The 17,318-nt window shown below is 42.6% G+C and overlaps 1 protein-coding gene across 18 annotated transcripts in view; it reads right to left on the minus strand.

The window, feature by feature from the left end:
* Positions 1–17,318, minus strand: part of LOC138742337 (hepatic and glial cell adhesion molecule-like) — a 59,107-nt gene that overhangs the window by 37,161 nt on the left and 4,628 nt on the right. For 12 of the 18 annotated variants that reach the window (XR_011344071.1, XR_011344081.1, XR_011344076.1 and 9 more), the window contains exon 2: positions 14,919–15,010. The exons of the other annotated variants lie outside the window; for them this stretch is intronic. The gene's annotated coding sequence lies outside the window, so the exon portion shown is untranslated. The remainder of the gene's footprint in view (positions 1–14,918; positions 15,011–17,318) is intronic. 18 annotated transcript variants of the gene reach the window in all.

Here is a 17,318-nt window from a genome sequence, read left to right on the forward strand (position 1 = left end):
CATCGGAATTTTGATTTATATAATCTTGTCCAAGTCTTGTTGCTTGCAGGCACGGACTGAATTATTTGCTGATAAATAGAATTAAAGATTGTACTTTAAGGTTTAAGATTATCCTTCCTAAAGTGTGCAGTTTTGGTGTCCCACTGTGAGGAAGGATATGGAGAGGGTGCAGAAAATGTTCACTAGGAGTGTATTAGGTATAAACTTGGACAAACTTGGATTGTTTTCTCTGGACTTACAGCATCGAGGAACAATGTGACAAAAGTATATAAAATTATGGAGGCAGAGATAGGGTTGATAGAATCTTATTCAATAGGTGGAAATCTTCATTACCAGTTGGAATTGATTTTAAGGTGAGAGTGGAAAAGTTTAAAGGAAATTGGAAGGCAGATTGTGGTAGGTGCCTGGAACATGCTGCCAGGCAGGTGGTGGAGGCAGTTACCTCAGCAGCATTTATTGAAGCACACAAACAGGTTGGAAATAGTATAAATACAGACCAGGTGCAGGCAAATGGAACTGGTTTAGATGTCAACTCATTTCGGGAACTCAGCCTTTAGTTCATGCTTGGGTTGTAGCTATGGTTAACCCTAGAGTTATGTGGCCATAGAGAAACTCCAACCAGCATTAAGAAGCAGGCTATTTACGAGAAACTGTGTTGGACGTAAGCACTTTCCATTACTTAGCTGATGATATGAAAGTGGGTCGGCAGGATGATAACTAGGCATCTTTTGTGATGGACCTAGAGAATTTTCTGATTCTCAGACAGGTGCCAGTGTTATAATTGTGTCAGGACAGCTTGGTCTGGAGCAGAAGCCCTAAGTTCTGTTGTCTGGTCCAGTGATCATCCCTCCCGTCCCCCCCCCCCACTTATCCAGCTCACTTGTCTGATTCTTGATATCACATACAGGTAATCGTAATGCTGAGAACTGGCTCCTGTGAGAATCAAATAAAGTTTATTATCATCTGATTGTACAAGTACAACCTGACAAAACAGTTTTCTCTGGTCCTCAGTGCAAAACATGCAGACATAACACACTTACAGACTAATACATACACAGGACAAGTATTTGATCTATACAAATAAATATTGTTTTGTACATATGAAAGTCTTGAATGGTTAGTGTGAGCAGTTCCTTTGGTTGTTCAGCATTCTCACTGCCCTTGGGAGGAAGCTGTTCCTCAGCCTGGTGGTGCTAGCTCTGATACTCCTGATGGGGGAGCAGCTGAACAAAGCTGTATGCAGGGCAGGGTGAAAGGGGTCCTCAAGGATTTTGCATGCCCTCATCAGAGAACTATCTCAGTAGATCAGTATGTGGGATGGGGGGTGGGAGGAAGGTGGGAGAGTGAGACTCCAGTGGTCCTCTCTGCCACTCGTATGGTCCTGTGGATTGACCTCCAATCCATTTCTCTGCAGCAACTGTACCACACTGTGATGCAGCTGGCCAGGATGTTCTTGGTAGAGACCTATAGAAGGTTGAGATAATGGTGGCTGGTAGCCTTGACCACTTCAGTCTTCTCAAGAAGTGCAGTCACTGTTGCAGATTCTTGACGAGTGAGGAGATGATAAGTGTCACGATAAGTCACTAGTTAAATGAAATCCAAGGAACTTAGTGTTCTCCACTCTCTCTCCTACAGAGTTGTTGATGTATAGTGGAGAGTAGTTGTTCCTAGTCCTCCTGAAGTCTATGATCATCTCTGTTGTCTTGACCATGTTGTTACTCTTACAACATTTCATGAGATTTTCCACCTCTTCTCTGTAGTGTGACTCATTGATGTTGCTGATGAGGCCAATTACTATTGTGTCATCTGGAAACTTGATAACACTGTTGGAGCTGGATCTGGTGACATAGATGTGAGTAGCATGAACAGGAGTGGACTGAGCTCACAGCCTTGAGGTGTGCCAGTGCTCAGTGTGACAGTCCTTGACATTCTGCTACCAACCCATATGATCTTTCCATTATGAATCCAGGATCCAATTACAGAGAGGAGTGTTGAGTCCCTTCAAGGATAGCTTCTCCATCAGCATCTGGGGAATGATTGTATTAAATGCCGAGCTGAAGTCAATGAACAGCAGCTTGACATATAAGGCATCGTTCTCCAGGTAGGCCAGGACGAAGTGAAGCAACAAGGCTATAGCATTGACTGTGGAATGGTTTCTTCCATAGGTGAATGGAAATGGGTTCAGCATCTCTGGGAGGTGTGTTTTCATGCATTCCATCACCAGACGCTCAAACCATTTCGTACTGGTGGAGATCTGTGTCATAATCATTGAGGCTTGTTCTTGACGATGACTGTCTTGAACTCAGCATGAACAATGGACTGCTGCAGTGAGGTGTTGAAGATATCCTTGAAGTCCTCCATCATTTGGTCTGCGCAGTCCCTCACTACCTGACTAAGTATGTTGTCTGCTCCCACTATTTTGTGGGGGTACTCCTTGGATAGGGTTCTCCTAACCTTGGCCGTGACTATGCAGGGGGGCCCATTCATCAGGGGGACACAGAGCTTTCTTTGGTGTCATGCTGTTCTCATCAAACGTAGCATAAAAGGTGTTCAATCTGTCTGGAAGTGAGGTGCCACAACTCACAAGGTTGACTTATGAACCGTTATAGACTTGATCCCTTGCCACATGTGCCTTGTGTTGCACAACTGTCTGTGGATCTTCTCTGCACACCTCTGCTGAGAATTCCCTGGCTGGGTAGAAGGGAATGCATTTCACCAGGAAGTAGTCTATCTCTGCTGAGCAGAAGGTTCTCACAATAGACATTGGTGCACCAGTTTTCGTTGATCTAAATGTACAATCCCCCTCCTGCTAGAAGCAGCAGTGTCTCTGCCTGCCCAGACGGAGATAAGGCCATCCAACTGAATTCTGGAATAGTGTCCTGAAGCCACGTTTCTGTAATTACCAGAGCACAGCAGCCTTACAGTTCTCCCTGGTCAGATGCAGCCTCGGGTAATCCATTTTCTTCTCCAGCGATATTACATTTGAGAGTAAGATTGTCAGGAGTGTGGTTCTGAAGGGGTTAACTCTGTATAACCCTCATGCTGGCCCATTTTCCACATTGTGGCCTTCTCCAGAAGCACTTTCAATAGCCTCCCACGTTCCCTGCTCCAGTAGGTTTAAACCACTCAGAATCTTACCAAACTGATCTGCTAATCTGAATATCCCATTCGTGTTTTGTATTTTGCTGAATGTTTCAAAAGAAACAAAAAAAAACTATTCTCTTTTCTCCAGCCAACAGTGGGTTGAAAGGTGACCTGTAGATTATTAAATTGGAACAAATACAAGGGCAATGTTGCTAAGTGAGGTGGAAATCAAAATAAAAAGCTGATATGAAAGGTAATTGCTGATATATCTTTAATAACTACATTGATAAATTACAGAGGAAATTGAACAGTGAGGTCTCACCACGATTAGAAAGTGGAGTTCAGTGCAGTAAGAAAGAGCTGAGTGAAATAGCATAGACATCACGAAGGGGAAGTTTTAAGCATTATGAACAAGATGGATTTTGCTGACAGACATTTGAGAAACTGTTCCAGGAGCCTCATTTCAGGCATTTTGCAGGGAAAAAGACAGCTTTTCCCATGCTTCAGTTGTGATAGCAATATTTAAGTGGAATTTAATTAGAGACATGAACAGACAGGGAGAAGAGGGATAGAAGTACAGTTTTAATCAACATTATGCTTGGCACAATACCCATGGTCTATGTTGCTTGCTCACAATATGAGTAATTCTATGGCAACTTGGTTTGCATTTCCTGTCTATAGATGTAACCTGATCAAGGCATCAGAATATTTAAATGATAAGATTGATTCAAAGAAACAATTTGCACTGATAAAGGAAATAAGAACAAAAAAAATTGAAGCTTGCCCATTTAGCAGAGAATCTAAGGCATGTTTTCATATAAGGCATAATTTAAATACTGCAATCCTGTCTAAAATGCTAAAAATGGCTAATTCAAGAAATATGGAACTAAAGTTACAGATCAGTGATCTAATGAAATAGCAGAATAGTTTTGATGAGCTGAATGGTCTCCCAGGTTACTGTTCCCCTACATTAAACAACTTTAAGCAACAAATGGACAAAGTGTGGAGTGGACTGTCCAGGGATAAGAGTGGGAACATTTCATAGAAACATAGAAACATAGAAGGTAGGAGCAGGAGTAGGGCATTCGACCCTTCGAGCCTGCTCCGCCATTCAACGAGATCATGGCTGATCTTAAAGTTCAGTACCCCGTCCTCGCCTTCTCTCCGTAACCTTTAATACCCTTATACTGAAGAAATATATCTCATTCCCTCTTAAATATATTTAATGAACCTGCCTCTGCTGCCCTCTGTGGCAATGAATTCCACAGTTTCACCACCCTCTGGGTAAAGAAATTCCTCCTCATCTCAGTCGCAAATGGTTTGCCTATTATCCTCAAACCATGTCCCCGGGTTCTGGATTTTCTCATCATTGGAAACATCCCATCTGCATCCATTCTGTCCAGTCCCGCCAGAATTTTATATGTCTCTATGAGATCCCCTCTCAATCTTCTAAACTCCAGCGAGTACAATCCCAATTTGCGCAATCTTTCCTCATAAGTCATTCCTGCCATTCCATGTATCAGCCTGGTGAATCGCCTCTGCACTCCCTCCATTGCAAGAACATCCTTCCTTAGATAACGTGACCAAAACTGCACACAATACTCCAGGTGGGGGTCTCACCAAGGCCCTGTACAGCTGCAGTAAGGTATCCTTGTTCCTATACTCAAACCCTCTTGATATGAAGGCCAACATACCATTTGCCTTTTTAACCACCTGCTGTATCTGCATGCTCGCCTTCAGAGACTAGTGTACAAGTACCGCTAGGTCTCTCTGCACTTCCCCATCTCTTAATCTATTGCCATTCAAATAGTAATCTGCCCTCCGGTTTGTATTACCAAAGTGGATAACCTCACATTTATCCACATTGTAGTGCATTTGCCATGTATCTGCCCAGTCCTCAATTTATCCAAATCACACTGGAGCTTCCTGACCCCCTCTTCCGTGCACAAAACCCCTCCTAGCTTAGTGTCATCTGCAAATTTGGAGATATTACATCCAATCCCCTCATCCAGATCATTAATGTAAATTGTGAACAGCTGGGGTCCCAGTACAGATCCCTGTGGCACCCCACTGGTCACCACCTGCCACTCAGAAAATGAGCCATTTATCCCAACTCTCTGTCTTCTACCTGCCAGCCAGTTCTCAATCCACATCAATACTTTGCCCCCAATCCCATGAGCCTTGATTTTGGAAGCCAGTCGTTTATGCGGGACCTTATCGAAGGCCTTTTGAAGTCCAGGTACACCACATCCACTGGCTCTACCCATCTATTTTACCTGTCACCATCTCAAAGAATTCCAATAGATTTGTCAAGCACGATTTACCTTTTGTAAATCCATGTTGACTCCGCCTGATCCCTTCTCTGCCAGTCATATGCTCCGCTATTACATCCTTAATAATGTATTCCATCATTTTGCCCACTACTGATGTAAGGCTCACCGGCCTATAATTCCCCACTTTTTCTCTACCCCCCTTTTTAAATAGTGGGGTAACATTAGTTACCCTCCAATCCATGGGTACTGATCCTGAGTATATCAAGTTCTGGAAAATAATTCTTAAAGGATCTGCTATCTGAATGGCCACTTCCTTAAGTACCCTAGGATGTAGATTATCAGGCCCTTGGGATTTATCTGCCTTCAATCCCATCAATTTCCCCAAGACCATGTCCTTAGAGATACTGATTTCTTTCAGTTCCTCCCTTGCATTAGTCTCTATGTTTCCCAATATCCTTGGGAGGTTATTTGTATCCTCTCTTGTAAAAACAGAACTAAAGTAAGAATTTAATTGGTCTGCCATTTCCTTATTCCCCATTATATACTCCCCTGATTCCGACTGCAAGGGACCTACTCTGGATTTCACCAATCTTTTCCTCTTGACATATTTATAAAAGCTTTTGCAGTCAGTTTTTATATTTGCCGCAAGCTTACTTTCTGTAAGGTAAAACATCATGAGATGGGAATGTGTAAGGAGTTACCCTGTACAGGGCTGTAACAAGATGTGAATGCATCCTTGTACTTACAAGATAAGAGAGACATTGATGGATTGAGAGGCAGGAAGCTAGCAGCGAAAGGATAGCAACAGTTTTAGTCATTGGACAAGTAATGATATGATGATGTTCTAAGCATGTATCCAAGGGTATAAAAAAATCACCATTTTGCTGATAACGGCAGAATGCATTCTCCGACTAACATGGTTAGTCGCAAGTGTTACAATCCGGTAATAAAGAACAAAGAACCCTGATTTCGACTCAGTCTGGTGTTTGTCTCACTCATTCATGAACAAAGCAGACCTAACAATTTGGTGACCCCGACGTGATGGGTGAGTGAACACTGGACGACGGTTTCTGTTTTTTCTGACAATCATCTCAGCCGGCTGATAAAAAGGTCCAGAGAAGCCTGTTTTAACAAAATTCTCTTTTTTTAAAAAATCTTTATGATTGTCAGTAAGAACTGGAGATCGGACAAATTAGACGACCACAATTGAAGGTCGCATGCCAGGATTGTAACACGTAAGTGATTACAGACAAGATAAAAGTCCTTAAGGTGTTTGAATGACATTTATTAAGTGCTTCGCAAGAAACTACTAGAGTTTAAAAGTCTTTATTGTGTCGTTGCAAAGTCCAATAGAGTGAGAAGGTGGTCTATAAACAATTGAGGACCTGAGTTTTCTGCCCTAAACTGGTTATTAAGAGGAGAAATCTCCCACGTGAAGGTTGGGCTTTGAAAGAAAACAAAGGTTCAGGCTTATTGGCCTCAATTGTATCTGAGAGACTGACTTATAAATGTCCGGTAGGTATGATAATGTCTGTACACTTGAGAAGTTAAGAATTTATTTCCCCAATTCGCCGTGGTGGAATACCACAGCAGACACTAGAGACCTTGAGACAACAAAAAAAGTACTCAGGGACGCCTGCCTGGTGAACAAGAACGACGACAGAAGGCTGCGACAGCTGTGTCCGGATCAGGTAGGAGATATTAATGAAAAAGTTGACAAACTCCTAAGAGACACCCAGTTTATTCGAAATACTTTTGATAAGTTAAATGAGGGTATTCCCAACATCACCAAGGAGATAAAGTTACGTAAATTCATAGATTGGTACAGGGAAACAGGACAAAAGTATAGCCCAAATATTTGGTTTTCTAGTTGTAATTTAACTTTCAGACCCCTTTGGGAAAACAGAGAGTGGAAAACGAGCAATCAGAGTATACAGGACAATCTGAAGTCAATTGGAGGACAAGACTTAGAGACTGTTCCTTTAAAAGATATTAGTCATCCAGCTTGCAAGGAGACATTTTTTAAAAGCAATTTTCGTTGACATAGATCCCCTAAACGGACAAGAACCTAAATTAAAACAGGCATTAGAAAGCGGTCCCGCAGCTATGGCTGTACAGTTGCCTGCTAAGACTTTTGACCAAGTTATTAAGGAAATTAATCAGGAATTAAAGGAGCGAAATACCAGTAATGCGGCATTGGAAAAACAAAAAATGCTCCGAAAATGTGTAGACCGCTGGAGGAAGAGGGGTTGGTTACCCGGGGGCACTGAGATGTTCCTGACAGGTGAGGGAAACAAAATTTTAAAGCGTAGTGTCTTAGATAAGCTGGAAGAAACAAAACACAGAAGGGAAAGGAAAAGTGCCTGTTTCCAGTTTCCAGCCACGAAGTGTCCGGGTTTGCTCTCTCCCTCCCTCCTTTCACCCTCCCCCCTCTCTCTTCTCTCCCCCTCTCTCTCTTCTCCCCCCCCCTCCTCTCTCACCCACTCCCCCTCCCAATCCCAATCTGTGGCGGTGCTGCCCTGAAATCCCCAGGTTGGGCAGGGCAGAGAAATACAATTTGGTTTTAATTTTGTGCCCACAATTCCAGCTCCGCATAAAATGGGATCCTGTTTTATCCTCTCTCCCTCCCTCTTTCCCGCACCCCCACCATTGCGGGATCAAGGCAGACATTGTGGGCTGACGTGTAGCTCACTCGAGGTGGGAGGGAAGGAAGGAGTGATAGTTCCCAGTGGTGGGAGACCCAATCTGATCCAGACCAGTGATCACAGGATGAGAACCTTTTAAAACCTTTGAAACGAAAGTGTTAATCTGAAGACTTTTCTCCCAGTGGGGCCAGTGCAAGGCATTTTCTCTCTCTTGTGCTCTGTGTATCTGCCTCTCTATCTCTTTCTCTCGCTATGCTCTCTCTCTCTCTCTCTCTCTCTCTCTCTCATAGTCTCTGGATGTATGTGATGTCATGTATGTACTCTGACAATAAATCATTTATAAGTGAGTCTTATACAATTATACAAACGGGACATAGAAAGGAAAATCTTTAATCGCGAGTCAGCAAAAAAGAGGGTGAGAGACAAGGAGATGCAGTACCGCGATGTCCTAGCTATATTCGAAGAATTTGGTCTCCCTGATAACCCACCTATTATGGCCCCTGTAGAAATAGCTTGTAGACCCCCGCCCTATGCATATATGGAGTCACAAGGTGCCCCTGGCACCCCAGATGGGATACTGGAGTCACGTCCCTTATATCCAGATATTGAGACACTGGGGTGTGACAAGAACCTCGGGAATAGGGACACATCAGACGAGGTACAGGCCCCTTTAATAAAAATAGAAGGGGGAGTAATAGATGTAGAGACCCCTCTGGAGTCCAAGAAAATAGAAAAGGAGTTAGAGATACAGAAATGGAACATGAAAAAGGTTCAGGATAACATTAAAAACTTAAACAGAGATATTAATGTGCTGGGGCAGATCAGTGAGGATCAAAAAGAATTAATGGTAGGTGTATTGAAGGAAGTGGAAAAGATAACTACAACACTGTCAGGAGAAATTAAAGCTGAAGGAATGGTAATAGGAGTAAAGGACGAAAAGTGTAGTACAGATGAGGAAACGAGATACGATCCACCATGGGAGGAAAGTAGAAGGAAAAGACTCGGGAGGGAGAAAAATAGACATGCCTACCTGGACATAGTTAGGACAAAAGAGAAAGATGTGAAACAACTAAACTATGGCCGAAAAGATTATCTTAGAGATGAACGTGACCAATATACCTTTGACCCTGAGACATTGGAAGCTGATAGGGACAGTGACAGTGACGAAGAAGAGTCAGAACAAGGTGGGATAAATAAATGCATGCCAAGAGTAAAGAAGGAGCAGAAATCCCCAAAATTGAGATATCAATGCCCATTACTGATCACGGGACGGGGAACTCAAAAATATGTACCCTGGTCACGAATGGACTTAGAGAGTTTAATGAAAAAACTACCTCCGTTGAGTAATGGGGCTAGTCCATGGATTTCTTGTTTTGAGCGAGAAACCTGCCAAGAACAATTAGCACTCGCAGATGTCAGAACTATCATGATAAAATTAAAGGCAGAAGGGGCCCTGAAGCAAATAGAGAGAATTGTAAGAAGCAGTAAATTGGGGGATTAAATAGAATTTAACCCACTTCGGAATAAATTTTGGGAAGCACTTAGAGAAACATTTCCTACACCCTATAGTTTGGATGCCTTGGTAACCCTTCAACTAAAGGAAGGAGAGACTGCACACGAGTATTTCACTCGAGCATGGGACTTATGGGAAACAGGGACTGGAGAAAGACCCGACCACAGCCCCTTAGGAAGGGCTCACTTTCGTAATGGGATAATAAACGGACTACCTGCTACGGTTCAAGCAAAATTAAGGGACATTGTGGGAGTAGAGACAATGTCAGAGGATTTGTGGAAAAGACACCTGACACATGCAATCAAACGACATCGTCAATCAGAGCATGCTAAGTCAGAAAGTGCGTCCCAGAAGGAGGTGGACAAAACAACCGATAAATTGGTGAGAGCCATAGAACATATAGGGGTTAAATTAGCGGCCCAACAGATAGTCCCACAGGTCATGGGGCCAGTGATAAATCCGGGACCCCAAGTAAGAAATGGTTGGGAAAGACAGCTAGGTACAATGTATAGAGGGGAACATGCAGTATGCTGGTACTGCCAAAATCCTGGACACTACCAGCGGAACTGTCCGGAGGCTGGGAGAGCAAGGGGAAAAAGATTACCCTCTATGAGAGGCTATCGGGGAAGAGGAGGAAACTTAAGAGGACAAGCAAGGGGTAGGGGTGGACACATTGATGGGCCCCAGAGAATCGGGGGGTGGCAGAGTGATCAACAAGTCCAGGCACCTCAGTGTAATGACTATATTGAGGAAGGTGCTGAATTTGATTATTGAAGGTGCCCTGGAGAATCAAAAATCACGCCTCCCTGGGAGCCACCAAAAATTTGGGGGACGGTAAATGGAGAAAAAATTGAATTTATGGTTGACACAGGGGCAGCAGTTACGACAGTGATTAAAAAACCCCCAGGGAGCACATTTTCGGGCAAAACATTATCTACAATAGGATTCTCCGGGATAAGGGAAACACAGCCCTATACAGATAACATCGACATGACATTTGGACGACAAAGGGTTAAAACGCCTGTCCTGGTTGTGCCAAGTTGCCCCATTAATTTATTAGCAAGGGACATTCTTACCAAACTAGGAATAACCATACAATGTTCTGAGAAGGGCCTTCGGTTAACATACCCAGGGGATACAATAAGAAGGGGAGGACAGTTTATAGTAATGACCCCATCTAACGCTTCAGAAGACTCTGTGGAGGTTAGTATTTTCTGGAGTCGGCTACTGTATGATGAACCAGGCCCAGGGCTGGTTAAACAGTGTTTTGAGTGGAGGGCCAGTATTCCTCGGTATGGGGATTACCATTCTCCACTAGATCCTATGCATGTTACATTAAACTACACCATCCACCCGGACCAGGAATATGAGGAGAGGTGGGACTCTCTAAAAGAAGGGAAGACAGAAACGATACATTGTCCATTTATCTTTGTAAGTAAGGAGGGAATAGCTGCTATGGTTGTCATGACAGAAGAACAAATGGAGTGGTTCTGCTTAGGAGTAGAAAGTGTGCCTCATGTGACCTTGGGTATTGCCAAAGATCATCACGCTCGACAGCTGGGTCCGATGGTAAAGGAAGCGATAGGGTGTGAATACAGGCAGACAGAAATCCCGGGATATTCCACCTCGGAGGGAGGAAAATTTGTCAGACTGAATATTGAAGCATGGGACCAGGTAGTGAATGAGAAAGTAGAAAGAGACCGAGCCATAGAAGGAGAAAATATTGATCACAGAGACTCAGACAAATATCTTTCTAATCTGAGTCCACACATATGGACAACGGGGCCCTATGATGTGGGAGTAATAAAAGGAGAGGTATTTCTAGAATTGGCCAACCCCGGGCAGAAACCAATATGGAAAAAACAATACCGCTTGTCGCCCAGTCAGGAGGAGGGTATTAAAGGAACGATAGAAGGGTTAATGGAGTCAGGGGTTTTAAGGGCGGCACCTGACAGTATGTGGAACACGCCCATCATGCCTGTTCCCAAACCGGGTAGAAAAGACTGGAGGATGGTACACGACCTCCGGGAGATTAACTTGGCTACCAAGACCATCGGGAGACCAGTCCCAGACCCATATGTAGCACTTAGGGCTCTGAGTCCGGAGCACGAATACTATACTGTCATTGATCTGGCAAACGCATTCTTCTGCTTGAAATTAGCTGAGGAATGCCAAGACTGGTTCACTTTCACTTACCAAGCACATCGGTACACATATACTAGATTACCTCAGGGTTATAAGGACAGTCCAGGACTGTTCAATCAGGCCCTTAGCGAAATCCTAATGAAATTAAAGCTCCCGGAAGATGTTACACTGATTCAGTATGTAGACGACCTACTATTAGCAGGGAAAACGCCACATGAGTGCCTGACAGGAACAGCAGTTTTACTCAAGGGGTTAGGCGAGGCTGGATTTAAAGTAAAAAGGTCGAAATGTCAGATCGGAAGGAGGGTGGTAACTTTCCTAGGAAGACTCGTGGGTAAAAACGGTACGGCCATGTCTGAGGCACATAGAGAAAAGATACTAGGGTATCGAAAACCTACTACAGTACAAGACATGCGAGGGAGGCACAGGGAGAGAACATGGTGTCGGAGACCTCTTCTATCTAATGATTGGAGTGTCTATTAATGGAAAAGATCCTTGGGGAGTGGTGAGGTTCGACTTACTAACATACACAAAGGACATAATTAAACCCACTTCGAAAGAGGGGGAAGTGAGAAAATTCGACAGTACGAAGATGTCCAGGGGAGAGAAGATAGCAATTGAGACAGGTATTGATAAGTCAAACTCCTGGATAGATCAGATGGGTAAATATGCGGACCAAGCAGGCTATGGGAACTGCTGGGTCTGTGCCCGAGGAAGGCCATTATTACGGATGAGCAGATCAATTTTTGAGGAGACAGATGCTATGGACTGCGCCTTGAACCTAATGTCAGAATCCAACCCACTGAATAGGTGTCTGATATGGGAACAGACGTTTCCCATAGTTCCGGCTAATGTAGCTCCCCCTGTCTTTAGATCCACAGGCATAACTAATGTTACTTGTTTTGCCAACAACAACACAGCAGCGCACGTTTTCCATGTGGGTTGGCTGCCCAGCGACTCGTGCAGGACTCATGTTGATCTCTCACATAGCAGTAGTGCAACCCGCTTGACCCAGGCTAGGGCGGATATTTGGTGGTTTTGTGGAGGAAGAGTGCTGTACAACTGGCTCCCCGCTAACTGGGATGGTCGGTGTGCTCTAGTAACCCTTAATGCGCCAGTGCTGATTGTCAAAAGGCAGGAGGGAGACGAGGATTCCCTAGAATTGCGCCACACAGAGAGTTGGCTGTGGAGAAAAAGGAGGAGTGTTGGACTCTTGGGGCCGGGAGGAGGAAGGAAATTAGCCGATGAGATTGCAGCTGGGTTTGAAAGCTTTCCTGTTTTTAGTGCAATTTTTCCCATCACTGTAAATAAGAATGTTAATAGGATCAACCTTATTCACTATAATGTCCAGCACCTTGCAAATTTGACCAGGGACGTTGTTGAGGCAATACATCAACAACTGTCAGAAACTTCCCTTATGACACTTCAGAATAGGATAGCGATTGATATGGTCCTGACAGAGAAAGGTGGAGTGTGTGCTATGTTTGGAGATCTATGCTGCACTTCTATCTCTAATAACACAGGGCCAGATGGATCACTCACTAAAGGGTTAACGAAACTTAGGGCATTGGCGAAAGAATTAAAAGCCCTGTCTGGAGTCTCCAATCCTGTTTTATCCTGGTTACAGGGAGTGTTTGGGAGATGGAGCACATTGTTAGGACAACTTTTGCTGGGTTTGTTCATTTCTGTATCAATTTTTATCACTTGTGGCTGTTGTTGTATTCCATGCATTCGAACGCTGGTCACGAGGACCATAGAGAGAGCCTTTGCTGACCGTGATGAACTGCCTCCGAAATATCAAGCTGTGCAGGCTGTGGAGCAAGACTATCTCACATTACAGGAGGCGGAGAAAGTTGCTGAGATCGATCTGGAGTCTGAAGGGGAATGTGATGGGAAGGAGGGATTGTGAATTAGATTGTTACACATATAATTTTAACCTTGCTTGTAACCTAAATATTATAACCTTGATTGTAGAACAAATATTATAACATTGATTGTAACACAAACATTATTAATCAGATTGTAGACCATATGTTAACTTGGGAATTTACTAATGCTAGTTTTTTGCTTGGGGGCAAATGGGATGAAACTTGTAAACGGGCAATGGGATCGGGGTGACGGATGGGGGGTGTACGCAAAGGAGGGTTGGGGGAGCCCTCGCCCACCAGCCGAACTACCCTGTGAACAGAACCCGTATAGAGCTTGGCAATAATAGGCGAACTAATGTAACGCGGTGGTAGCATAGTCAGGGCGAGATTGTCCTCTAAAGAGGACAAAGGAGGGATTGTAAGGTAAAACATCATGAGATGGGAATGTGTAAGGAGTTACCCTGTACAGGGCTGTAACAAGATGTGAATGCATCCTTGTACTTACAAGATAAGAGAGACATTGATGGATTGAGAGGCAGGAAGCTAGCAGGGAAAGGATAGCAACAGTTTTAGTCATTGGACAAGTAATGATATGATGATGTTCTAAGCATGTATCCAAGGGTATAAAAAATCACCATTTTGCTGATAACGGCAGAATGCATTCTCCGACTAACATGGTTAGTCGCAAGTGTTACAATCCGGTAATAAAGAACAAAGAACCCTGATTTCGACTCAGTCTGGTGTTTGTCTCACTCATTCATGAACAAAGCAGACCTAACATTTCGTAATTTATTTTTGCTCTCTTGATTAATCCCTTTGTCCTCCTTTGGTGCATCTTGAACTGCTCCCAGTCTTCGGTTGTGGTACTTTTTTTGGCCAATTGATATGCTCTCTCTTTAGACCTAATGCTGTCTCTAATTTCCCTTGTTATCCCCGGTTGAGTCACCTTTTTTGGTTTATTTTTTATGCCAAACCGGTATAAACGATTTTTGCAATTTCTCCATTAGATCTGTGAATGTTTTCCATTGTCTATCCACAGTCAACTCCCCCATAAACACCACCCAATCAATTTCAGAGAGAACTGATTAATAATACATATGGCAATTCACAATTGTGAGATATTAACTTTGGCATTTGTCAGTTGGACCCATTAGTCTTTTATAGTTATGTGCTTTATATTTATAATTTGTAAGGATAAAATGTCTGAGTACTTCCTTTTGCCTTATACTGTAATTATGATTAAGAATACAATCAATTAATGATGCAGTTTGGTTTTTCTTCTTCTGCACAATTTAGAATATAATTCACAGCTGGGATTAAAAAGTGAAATCTTACAATATAGGCAAAGAATACATCTTGTTGAACAGCAATAAAGTCATGATATACTCACACCCATTATCACTGATTGCCTGCTTTCTACTAGAGCAGATGAATATGATGGAAACTATCCCAGTATGGCCAAAAACCAGAAATATTTCAGACCTAAAATGGATCACGGTGAGAATAACTTTTGGATTGTATTAAAGCAGATAAATAGAAGCAAAACACAGAATTAATTATCAGTTGACTTTTGATGTGTGTGGATGGATAGAGAGAAGCAGAATAAATCTGAAATGTTTGTGTTTTGTTGTTACATTTATTTGCCTGATGAACAATATAAGAAGAGAGAATATATTAATATAAGATTTCACAGAATATAATAAATACCCACAGTAGCAACCCAAAGCGACAACTGGAAGTCATTTTTTGAGATGATTATACCTGACCTTTTATTACACTGCTAATGGGTAATGGAAAAGGATATTTTTTTCCCCCTTAATAAACAATTCTGCATTCTTAAAAATGATTGAATAACCCATATGCAAACTTTTATGATATGCATTCTGAAATTAGTCTGTAAAATTCCTCTTGGAAGTTTTCAAATTTATGTAGAATATGGAATATGGCTTGAAATTTGGGATTAGTGCATTATTGTGAGATTTCTTGTCATGCACTCCTGCTCATTTGATACAAAACAGCAGATATTTTGACCAATTCAAATCTTTAGAAGATAGGCTGAAGCCAAACTCATTTATCACAATGCTGTATTCAAAAATTGATAAATAATTATGTTTTCCTATTTCACATACAATTAACTTTTACCGTAAGGTGAAGATTGAAAAAAGCAAAGCACTGTAGTTGCTGGAAATATGATACGAATAAAATACTCAACAGTCAAAACGCAGAGATTCTGGAGGAACTCTGCCTATCTCTTTTGATTCATCCCAATTTCTCCAAGTCAAAGAGGTAGCCATGGGTACCTGCCTGGGCCTCAGCTATGTCTGTTTTTTTCTTGGCTATGTGGAGCAATCCATGCCTAAGCCCACACAAGCAAGACCCCTCAACTCTTCTTTTGCTACATTGACCCATGATGAACTCACCAACTTTATCCACTTTGCTCAACTTCCACCCTGACTTCAAACTCACTTGGTCCATCTCTAACAACACTCTCCCTTTTCTCGATCTCTCTGTCTCCATCTTGGGAGACAAACTCTTGACAGACATCTACAAACCCATCAACTGCCATAGCTACTTCGACTACACCTCTTCATACCCTGTTCCATTTCTTTCTCTCAATCCCTCTTTCTTTGTCACATCTGCTCTCAGGATGAGATCTTCCATGCCAGATTATTAGAGATGTCTTCGTACTTCAAACAACATGCCTTCCCCTTTATCACCATCAACTCAGCCCTTACCCACATATTCTCCATTACCCACAGATCTGCCCTGGTCCCCTCCAACAAGGACATAATTCCCCTTGTCCTCATTTTCCATCCCATCAGCCTCTGGATCCAAAATATCATCCTCTGCCAAAAGAAGAGACTGGCTAAGTTCCTTCAGTATCTCTGGGTTTTGACTACTATCACAGCATCTGCAAACTTTCATGTTTCACTCCAAAATACTCAGCAGGTCAAGCAGCATCTATGAAGAGTGAAATCAATGTTTCAGCTTCATTCTTCTTCAGAACTTATTGGTAAGGCTAATCAGATTCGATGTTAAATCCTGTAGGCTGGAATGCATCAAGGATAAAAACGAGATGCTCTTACTTAATCTTGCATTATACTTTATTGGAATAGTGTGAGATGCCATAAATAGAGGTCAAAGAGGACAGAGAAATGAAGTGACAGGGTTTAATGAAGGCAATTGGTAAAACTGTCAGTCAATCAGCATTGCTTTTTTTAAAATTTCATTACCGAAGACACTGCATTTTGAGCACTAAATATAGTGCACTAAATTGGATGAGAAGATTAAATTGCTTTTTGACTTGGAGTGTTTGGATCCCTGAATATGAAAGAGAAGAGGATTGGGGTTATTCCTCTTGATAGATTAGTGGTTATGGGTGAAAATGGAAGAGAGAACCTGAAGATTTTGGAGAAGCCTTTTTCATATTGCCTACATTCCCACCAACAATCACATCCCCACAATCCTACCACTCAATAACATTCAAGGGACAATGGCCTACCAACTTGTCCATCTTTAGAGCTGAAAATCTGCAAATGCTGGGGGAACTTTTAGAATTTAGTCCTTAGTGCTCAGACAATGGAAAGTGCTGTACTGATGAAGGAATAGTTGATGTGAGCTGCTCCATAAGATCAAAATTGCCTGTGTGGATTGAGATTGGCAGAGAGATTTGGAGGATTAAGGGCAATCTGAGAGGCAAGGAAAATACTAGGAAGCAAGGGCTTTATCAGTAAGGAAGCCAAACATGTCAACAAACCTAAATATGAGGTGTGAACAGGACAATGTGAGT

This window comes from Narcine bancroftii, chromosome 9, assembly GCF_036971445.1.
Source record: "Narcine bancroftii isolate sNarBan1 chromosome 9, sNarBan1.hap1, whole genome shotgun sequence".
Classification (NCBI taxonomy): Eukaryota; Metazoa; Chordata; class Chondrichthyes; order Torpediniformes; family Narcinidae; genus Narcine; species Narcine bancroftii.